Raw genomic sequence first — 11,131 nt, forward strand, 5'->3', positions numbered from 1 at the left:
TCGCCAGCCTGCTCCACGCCAGCCTGCCCTACGCCAGCCTGCCTCACACCAGCCTGCCCCACCCCAGTCTGCACTGAGCTGGGTGAATCCCCACTTCCCATGTCTATGATGCAAGCACAATGAATAGATGACCAGTTTTAAAGGGGGACCAAATGAGCCTTGACTTGCACTTGCTTAACGATGATGCTGTTGATTCCGCATACGAGTATATGTTAATTATTAGAAAAGCCTGTTATGCAATGCCTCTGATTTTAGGCTATAGATGATGGAGACATGGCTGCAGGATGATGTTTTGGGTTGGGGTGCTTTCAATGGTAAAAAATGCCTAGTACTCTAATTGATTTAGAATTGTTTTTATTTATTTTAAATTATTAATTTTGATTTCAGGTGCTGCAGCACCTTCAGCACCCCTACTTCCCACGGTTATGGATCAAGGTGAACTCACAGGTGAACTACTGTAAAGGTCTCTATTATTTCCAATTGACCGGCTAGGCCAGGGGTGGGCAACTCCAGTCCTCAGGGGGCAGATTGTTGTTCCTCTTTTTCTCCATCTCTAGCAAACACAGCTGATTAATCAAATTGCATTCTAAACTGAAGATCATGATTAGGTGATTATTGGAGTCAGGTGTGTTAACTGGGGCAAAACTGTTACACCAATCAGGCCCCAGAGGACTGGAATTGCCCACCCCTAGGCTAGTCTATATGTTGAGCTTTTTGCTATATCATAAAGAAACACTTTGTCAACTAATAAGCTATAAGGGCACTGTTGAGTTGGCCTATGCAATTGCAGGACATTTGCCTTAAAATTAATTGAATGGAGCTTTTATCCGAGGACAAATAAAGGTACTGGTTCTACACACTGCACACAGCGTTGAGTAGCCTAAAGCACGCTTCCATCTCTGCAACATCTTTTGTATTTCAATCACGCAGTGGAACGCTTCAGGGAAATTATGCAACATGGTAAGTTCTATTGATAATATATGTGAGCGTGCATTTTTATCAACACAGCCTTTTACAATAAACGAAAATAGTGGCAGACTTAAATGTCGGTTATGCTCAATCTTTCCATCGTAATTTGCTCGATTGTACATCATACTTCTGATTACTACTTAGCATTTTCAATTATCATTAAATCAATGGCTCAAATGCGAATATTAGAGCTACCCCACATGGTACATTGTAACATTTATCCATAACCATACCCATAACCCAAACAAACATCGAGCAAGTCAGTGTAGAGCAGAAAGAAGATTGTTAAAGTGTAAAAAGCAAGGAATTAGTCTATTTAAACACATCTGACATGTCCTCAACATTCAAAACCGATCACTTTTCTAAACACATTCTTACCTTATATCCAAGTTTTTAGCGTCGCTCAATGCAGGTGTGGTCGTAATGCAAATACTGCTGATAACATGAAAAACTGCTCTGGTTAATTTTGCTGTCGTAGCCGCGGATCGATTCGCACTCTGACATACACTCACAACCAGTAGGCTACACACGCTCAGTCAGTCTCTCTCACAATCACATTGGAAGTGCGCGTTCAGGGAAGGGAGGGAGTTACGTTCAGGAGCGTGCATGGCTCAGGGTTACGACCATGTGTCATACACTCGAGAAATGATTTATAAGCTAACCTACTTTCTTTGTTAATAACAGTCGTATTTCATGTTGTCTAAAATATGTGCAGGTGGAACACTATCCGTTCCTGAGCTGGCATTATTTGATGGGAGGAAAGCCAAGGTTACCATCATATTGATGGAACCATGTCAGTGTGTGTGTGATGGCCTCAAAGGGGAAATATGTATTTTCAAAGTCTTGAACAAGGTCCTTTACTTTTTGTTGTTGTTACTGTTCACTAACTCCCTTGTTCCTGCTGATGTTTGCTGACCAAGCACATTTTCAGTGGATGGTGCTCAATAATAGACTTCCCAGCTGGGTTTGGTTCCCCATGATATCTGTGGAATTCTGCTCCACTTCAAATAGGTCACGTTGAGAGAATCAGAAACAAATGAATGGGATGGTAGACTAGTGCCTCTTCACCAGGGTGGTTTCAGAGAGGACACTTTCAGGAACACGAAAAAACAAATATAAAGACGTAAGAATGCCAGAGTGGTGGCGAGACCAGAGAAAAAGAGAGACAAACAGGAAGACAAACAGAGATGTGCAAGTAGGAAGAAGGGGGGGGGAGAGAGAGAGTGCCTCTGCAGCGTGTTTGGTTTTTAGCTCCCCTCAACTAGGACACAGTGGCATCCTCCCCCATTCTTTCTGAGTGGCACGCCATTAGGCCTGGTCGGAAGCTTAAACACAGTGTGAAGGAGTCTTACTTTACTGCGTTATTGTCTGTAATCCTCCTTTGCTAATCATATATTTTGTATTATTCTATTTCTACTGTGTTTTGGTAAAAGGCTATTTATGAATTTGATGGATGCCATACAGGACCTTGCACTGTGCATAAGCAATAATCAAATATTGATATTTTAGAGAACTGCGGAGCAGGGAAGTGAACCGGGATTGCTGGCGTGAAGGCAAACACCCTACTCATCACACCAGTAAGATTAACCCACTTGGTGAGAATTATAATGTGACTCAAACAGTAAGGATCACTACAACATGTTCACAAAAGAGTAGATGAAACATGCATTCAAATTGGGTGGTTGCCAAATGGCGCCCTGTTTTGTAGATCGTGTACTACTTTTGACCAGGGCACCCAATTTGTGAGTGACACATGATTCGTGCCCTGTCCAGGATTCCAGGAGTCCCAAAAGAGTCCCTGTGCACTGTCACCACTTGCAGTGGTGGAAAAAGTACCAAATTGTCATACTTGACAATTAATAGAAAATTACTCATTAAAAGTGAAAGTCATGCAGTAGAATACTACTTGAGTAAAAGTCTAAAAGTAATTGGTTTTAAAAATACTGAAGTATCAAAGTAAATGTAATTGATAAAATATACTTAAGTATCAAAAGTAAAAGTATAAATAATTTAAAATTCCATATATTACACAAACCAGATTGCACAACTCAGTGACTCCGCCAGATCTGATGCAGTAGGGATGACCAAGGATGTTCTCTTGATAAGTGTGTAAATTGGACCACTTTCCTGTCCTGCTAAGCATTCACAATCTAACAAGTAGTTTTGGGTGTCAGGGAAAATGTATAGAGTAAAAAGTATATTATTTGCTTTAGGAAAATGGTGAATTAAAAGTTTTCAAAAATATAAATAGCAGAGTAAAGTACAGATACCCAAGAAAACTACTTAAGTAGTACTTTTTAAAATGTGTTTTACTTAAGTACTTTACACTACTGACCACTTCCTGGTCTTTCACTCACTGAGCAATTGCTACAGTAACGATTTGCATGGGTGGAGACAGACGTGGAAGACCAGTCAAACATCATGACAATACACAGCCTCATCTCTTCCTTTTTTCTGCTATCTCTCAATCACCCCAGATGGAGGGAGTGAGAGAGAGTGACAGACATAAAAATAGAAAGCTACGGACTTGTCATTTCCTCTCTCTGGGCTGTAGACACAGATTATTAGACTGGTTGGTGGCCAGTAACCGAGCTGACAAGGTAAAAACAATCTGTCTTGTAAATAAGAATTTGTTCTTAACTGACTTGCCTAGTTAAATAAAGGTGGTTAGGGTTAGGAGTTAGGGTTAAGGTTAGGTTCTGGGGTTAAGTTTAGGGTTAATGTTAAGGTTAGGTTTAGGGTAAGGGTTAATAAAAAATAGGATTTTGAATGGGACTGAATTGTGTGTCCCCACAAGGATAGTTATACAAGACTGTGTGTGTGTAAGCTATTCCTGTGGAACCAGAACAGCTGAGATAATCAAAAATTCTGCAGAGTAACTCAACCAAGACGGTGCTGTGCCAGAAATCCATCCACTCTCATACAGGGACCAGTCGGATAGGGAGGTGGCGGAGATGGAAGCAGTTCAGGGCAGGACAATGCTGCCAATGCTGACTGAGTCTTCCACAGAAATGTACAGATGTAGGGTATTAATTTGAACCAGTTTGCTACAACAGGAAAAGAATCCGGCAGCAACAGGAAATGTGAAGTATTATGTGGATGATCTTTTTTTTTTTTTTTTTTGAGGCTGATACATTTTTTGTTAGGGCGAATAAAGTCAGACATTTTAAAGTGGAACTTATACATTTTAGAATACTTTTTAAACCTTGAACACTCTACAAATGTACATTTCCTGCTGTGCAGGAATATTCTTAGCAACAAGAGAAGAGTGATCAAATTAAGGTTAAAACCCTGGATCGGAGACCAAATTGATAGCTATAGATATACGCTCTCCATTAGGAGGTGCTGCCCCTCTCTGATGTTGTTTCAAAGGTACAAATTCAACGTAGACAAACCTAGTATAAAATATGTTCAAAATGGGTTACCACGATGACATAATCCTGTGGTTGAAATTTCACCCTCAAAACAACAGTTGGTGACTTTTTGCAAATCCAATGTATTTTCCACAAAGATTCCACGTCACAATACGTTGACAAGTTACATTGAAACAACATTGTTTTAATCAGTTTGTGTCCAGTGGGGACTGTGGTAGTGGAATTGCTTCATTTTATACCTGAGGCCAGGAAGCCCAGGAGTTCAAACGACAGACTGCCTGCCATGCTTGTCGCCTCCTCAAATGCAACAGAGGACAGCTTTTTTAATAATGCATCTGCCAATGTCTGGTACCCATAATGGAGGTACCAGGCAGGCAGGACAGGAAGCGGTTTGGGCCAGCCAATCCCTGTGTGTCACACTAATCTAAATTAAATCTGCACCGACCGCTGGGAGGCAATTTCTGCTCTCTACAAAGAAAAACAAATTAGAGTTAAATCAATGCCCTCTGAGGTACGAGGACTGAACCCAACCCATCTGTTATCAAGTCTTAGCTGAACGGTCGTTGGGTGGGTGGGGGAGGGCCCATTGGAAATCATTAAGAAGACACCTTGCTTTCAACTGAGGCACAGTATAAATAAAACCCTAAGGTCTCAGTTTTAACTAAAGGTAACACCTTCACAATGGACGAAGAGAATGCAGGAGGGGAAGGATGCAACACTGGGTGAGAGAGAAATAGAGAGAAGCGATTCTGGAATAGGGCGAAGAGGAGAGATAAGGGAATGGAATGAATGGCAGTGCCCTGGGGTCATCAGTGTTAGAGCGGTGCCTTCAGTGTCACATCTGCTCCTGCTACGCCCTCTGGTGTTCATCCGGTGTCTTCCTGACCTGCAGTTACTGCCCCTGTACACTCTCTCTCTCTCTCTCCCTTTCTGTGCGATTGTGTGGTTGGAGACAGGTGTGCTGGATTCAGAGCAGATCCCTACCAGCTGCAACTAGTTCCATAATCAAGACCTCTACAATTACTCAGTCCTGCCACTTCCACTCTGCCAGATCGTAATCTCTGCCCAGTCAGTTCATGATTCTAGCCATTTATGATTATTCAAGATCCGTTACACAGCTGTGCCTGTTTCCCTGCCTGATATCGTTTATCCTCTCATTGCAGTTACCGCTCTGTCTCTGGCTCTTGTTCCACATCTCACCACCCAACTACCTTGCTCTGGATTTTACTAACAACCACTACCTTGGATTCCCCTCAGGACCTGTTCCCCCTTTCTACTAAGCTAATTCCAACCTCAGTCTCATCTGGTTTTTCTGCAACTCATCCAAGCTTCCCCGGATCTGCACTCCATATCTCCCAGTGTAACAAATATTTTGGTTCATTCATCCCTGTTTCCTCATCTGAGTCTGCTCTTGGGTTCCCCTGTGTCGCTCTGCTTAACATTTAGTGTGTATGACATTAGAATTAATTTACTGTTAACTATATTAGCACTAAACTGCTCATGCCCCGAGGAGTGTCAGTGTGGAAGCTGCACAAAAGGAGTGAGAGAAAAAGAGAATAGATGATAAACAGGAGAAAAGGAGACAGAGTAACCCAACAACAGAGAAAAGTGGGGAGAGAAGTGATAGATATGAACCATATACACTGACTTGTGAGCTTGTCTCCTGTCAAAACAACTTGTTTGCCAAAAGAGCATCTGAGAAAAATGAAAAACAGAACAACGTTTAGATGTCATACTGTCATGCAGTATGGCACAATTGGCAAGACACCAGAGAGAGGTGCTGCGGGCAGCTCAAGACACCAGATAGAGGTGCTGCGGGCAGCTCAAGACACCAGAGAGAGGTGCTGCGGGCAGCTCAAGACACCAGAGAGAGGTGCTGCGGGCAGCTCAAGACACCAGAGAGAGGTGCTGCGGGCAGCTCAAGACACCAGAGAGAGGTGCTGCGGGCAGCTCAAGACACCAGAGAGAGGTGCTGCGGGCAGCTCAAGACACCAGAGAGAGGTGCTGCGGGCAGCTCAAGACACCAGAGAGAGGTGCTGCGGGCAGCTCAAGACACCAGAGAGAGGTGCTGCGGGCAGCTCAAGACACCAGAGAGAGGTGCTGCGGGCAGCTCAAGACACCAGAGAGAGGTGCTGCGGGCAGCTCAAGACACCAGAGAGAGGTGCTGCGGGCAGCTCAAGACACCAGAGAGAGGTGCTGCGGGCAGCTCAAGACACCAGAGAGAGGTGCTGCGGGCAGCTCAAGACACCAGAGAGAGGTGCTGCGGGCAGCTCAAGACACCAGAGAGAGGTGCTGCGGGCAGCTCAAGACACCAGAGAGAGGTGCTGCGGGCAGCTCAAGACACCAGAGAGAGGTGCTGCGGGCAGCTCAAGACACCAGAGAGAGATGCTGCGGGCAGCTCAAGACACAAGGGGGAGATGCTACAGGCAGCTCAAGCACACTCAACTTTAACCAGAGACTCCAAACCAATTAGCATGTGATTAGTTGTAAAGTAAATTAATTAAATTACTGGTCTGCTCTCTTAATTTGATCACTCAGTAAAATGCAAATTGTAGTGTATTCAAGGTTTGAAAAGGCTTCTAAAGTTAGTAATTTCCACTTTAAAATATCAGACTTGATTTATCCTAACAAAAAATGTATCAATCCCTACAGAAATGTCCATTAACTAGAATACACACAATAATTTACATTTCCTGTTGCTGAAAGATTATTTTCCTTATGTTAGAAAATGGTCAAATGAAGGTACACAAACACATTAATCCTCCTCATTCAGAAAAGAGCTCTGGGCCTGAATACATGAAGCTTCTCCGAGTAGGAATAACCTGATCCATATCAGCACTACTACTCTGAGACACTTTGTGAAAACAGGCCCTGGAGAATGTACCAAATCCAGCTCTGTGAATGAAAAAAAACCTGTATTTTATTTAATAAAAATAGCTAGATCTATGTGGTGCCACATCTAAAGTTGAATGGTCAAGACAAGTCAACCCCACAGTGGGATTTAATGGAATCTCTTTTTCCATCTCATTAAGTCAGTGAGATGGCATTAAATAGTAACATCAGAATGTAAAAAACATGGATGTCAATATCCAAAGTATGTGGTATTGCAAAAGGAGCTATGGGTTGCAGGAATTATAGATTCATCATAGCATGCAAATGTCTGAGTTTCTCAAGGGGTTGGGGTAGTGGGAAGGGGGAGTGAGATATGTCACCAATTTGGGATATTTATCACCCTGCATGACCTCATGGTCACGCTCCAGCCATTGTCACGGTGTTGTTCCTTTGATACAGGGCCCCAGTGGAGAGATCAAACACTATCACATCACATATTCAAATGTAGCATACGGATAACCTTACATATCCAACCAACCATTCACACGCACGCAAACACACTCATTTTATGTATGCATGCATTGAGGTGCTGTTCTGCCTCTGGGCTGGAAGCATATCTTGCAAAATAGCCCCCTCTCCTGGTAAAACTATAGATATTACCTGAAATACTGTGTCTTTCACAGACTTTTGATTGTGCAACAAGAGTCGTTTTAAACACAACAATATCCCAATATTTAACACACAAAGCCATGCATAACCAGACAATTGTAAGATCATTGGCTAATAGTTTGCAATTCTTCGCTATTCTTGAACATGGCAATTGCACCGACATAGGTGTGCACAACATTATGTTGCAGATATGTTTATGTAATGCGTCAGATCATACGGGATAAATTCATATATATTTTTTAAAGCTTTATTTAACTAGGCACGTCAGTTAAGAACAAATTAATACTATCTACCCCGGCCAAACCCTAAACCGGACGACGCTGCGCCGCTCAATGTGAAATCAGATCATTTTCGTTGGCACAACTGGTTTGTACGTTGTCAAGCGAGCAGTCACAAGTGTTTTTGATCATAGGACCACTGCCAGTTCAAGAAGCCCAGTAAAGGGACAGGGACAGTGGAGGAAGCAAAGCTGTTAGACAAGGGTCCGCTACACAATCCTAACAGTCAAGACATTGGTTTCTCACGTGGGAGATCAGGGTTTAGATCCTGCCCATGACAGCAGCGCAGTGACACAAATTAGATTTGCACCAAATAAGTGCCTCTCTCGTTCTCACCAGGCTCTTTTCTGTCACAGGAAACTTGTCCTAACCTCTGGGAGAGATAAGTAGGCAGCCATGAGAGTGAAAAACAGTGTCATGCCTGAATCAGCCTACTGGCCTTTTTCAGTCAGTTCATATGCAATTTGTCCTATGTGATGCCCTGGGCAAAGACCCAAAGGATCATGGGAAATCACTAATTTCTTCTTCTTTGGATTTTTGTGGCTGTTGGCAAACAACTTTAAATCAAATCCAATTTTAGTGGTCACATACAGTGGGGCAAAAAAGTATTTAGTCAGCCACCAATTGTGCAAGTTCTCCCACTTAAAAAGATGAGGCCTGTAATTTTCATCATAGGTACACTTTAACTATGACAGACAAAATGAGAAGGAAAAAAATCCAGAAAATCACATTGTAGGATTTTTAATGAATTTATTTGCAAATTATGGTGGAAAATAAGTATTTGGTCACCTACAAACAAGCAAGATTTCTGGCTCTCACAGACCTGTAACTTCTTCTTTAAGAGGCTCCTCTGTCCTCCACTCGTTACCTGTATTAATGGCACCTGTTTGAACTTATCAGTATAAAGAAATGGGAGAGTGGGAGAACTTGCACAATTGGTGGCTGACTAAATACTTTTTTGCCCCACTGTACATGTGTTTAGCAGATGTTATTGTTGGTGTAGCAAAATGCTTGTGCTTCTAGTTCCAACAGTGCAGCAATATCTAACATGTAATATCTAACAATTTCACAATATATACTCAATACCCACACATCTAAGTAAAGGAATAGAATTAGGAAGATATAAATATATGGACTTGCAATGTCAGAGCGGCATAGACTAAGATACAGTAGAATATCATAGAATACAGTATTTACATAGATAGGTAATGCAAGATATACAAACATTACAGTGACATTATTAAAGTGACTAGTGTTCCATGTATTCAAGTGGCCAATGATTTAAACGCCTGTGTATATAGGCAGCAGCCTCTCTGTGCTAGTGAAGGATGACCTCGCCTTCTGGATGATAGCAGGGTGAACAGGTAGTGGCTCGGGTGGTTGTTGTCCTTGATGATCTTTTTGACCTTCCTGTGACATTGGGACTGTAGGTGTCCTGGTGGGCAGGTAGTTTGCCCTCAGTGATGCGTTGTGTAGACTGCACCACCCTCTGGAGAGCCCTGCAGTTGTGGGCGGTGCAGTTGCTGTACCAGGCGGTGATACAGCCCGACAGGATGCTCTCAATTGTGCATCTGTAAAAGTTTGTAAGGGTTTTAGGTGACAAGCCACATTTCTTCAGGCTCCTGAGGTTGAGGTGCATTAAGGTGCATTACCGCCACCAACTGGACTGGAGTGTGGACCAGAGACAGGTAAGGTCTAAATCCTACCCAATATTCTCGTCTCCCTAAATAAACAAAATACATAATTAAATACTACATCCCCTGACGATTTCTCCAGCAGGTCACTTAATCTTGGCTCTTCAACCCTTGGCTCTTTACCACTCAAATCTAATAACAATCGCTCCCTTTCATTCCCATATTTCTGGCACTGAAATAGAACGTGTTCCACTGTTTACATCTTCTCTTGACAATGATCACACAGCCCAGTCAGATGTTTCCCCACCAATTTCAATGTACTATTGAGCCTTTTTGTGTCCCAGTCTCAGCCTTGTGATTACACGTTCCTCCCTTCTCTCTCAACCGGAGGACCTCACTGCACCCACTTTTTCCTAAATCTTATACAGATGTCTTCCCTTTCCCTCACTGTTCCACAACTCTTGCCATTTGTTTTTAACCACTGTTTTTAATCAACCCCTTGGTTTCTGCTTTACTGATTGACAATTCCATCTCAACACTAGGATGTTTAAGAGCCTGCTTGATTATAAAATCCACCTCCTCATTCCCCTCTACTCACACATGAACTGGTACCCAGAGGAACATCACAAATAAGCCCATCTGTTTCACCCTATACTCTGCTCAGAGGCACAAATGAATTTAAGCTCATCAGTGCTGCACAGGAGTCAGAGCAGATCACTACCCATACTCACGTCCACCCACTCTGCAGCCAAGAGTATGGCCTTCGACTGCATTGTGTAAATGGATTCTTAAACTCAGGAACACTAAAAGCTGCACCTGTCCCCCTGTTTTAGGGTCCTTAGATCCATCTGGGAATCTATTCAAGAAAGCATAGTATTGTGTTCTTAAATGTTCACTTACAACTGAATCTACTCTTTCCTCAACAGCTCTTACCCTCTCAAGGAACCCTCCCTCATTGGCTGAGGGAGCAACCATGGTGGGATAGCAGGAAGAACCATAGAGAGGCTAAACTCCCTCCCAAACAACCCCATCTCTCTCACCATGTCATTGGCTTGGGACTGGATTACATGTAGCTTTTTAAAAGATGGCGGAGCTGCTGATCCATATGCTACTATATGCGCTATATATAGCACTATCAACGCTATTCCCCCCCCCCACCACCCCCACCCCCCCACACACACACTCCAATCCTGACGGGCAAAGCATCACAATCAATATTTTATTTCCTTTGACAACTAGTCTGTTAATATGCTCCGCCCGTATCATTCGAGTGTCAAACCAGACCCCCAGGGTCCTAAACCCTCCATTTGTTAGTGATTCCTTCGACAGATATTGGAAATCCTTGTTGCATTCATCCTAAACGCACACAGATGAA

The 11,131-nt window shown here is 42.9% G+C and overlaps 1 protein-coding gene across 1 annotated transcript in view; it reads right to left on the reverse strand.

Moving 5' to 3' along the window:
• Positions 1-1,538, reverse strand: part of LOC110507584 (sodium/calcium exchanger 2) — a 101,710-nt gene extending 100,172 nt beyond the window's left edge. Inside the window, exon 1 of the mRNA XM_036964940.2 lies at positions 1,348-1,538. The gene's annotated coding sequence lies outside the window, so the exon portion shown is untranslated. The remainder of the gene's footprint in view (positions 1-1,347) is intronic.
• Between the last annotated feature and the right edge of the window lie 9,593 nt (positions 1,539-11,131).

Source organism: Oncorhynchus mykiss, chromosome 27 (genome assembly GCF_057628025.1).
Source record: "Oncorhynchus mykiss isolate SJ-2025 chromosome 27, ASM5762802v1, whole genome shotgun sequence".
Lineage (NCBI taxonomy): Eukaryota > Metazoa > Chordata > Actinopteri > Salmoniformes > Salmonidae > Oncorhynchus > Oncorhynchus mykiss.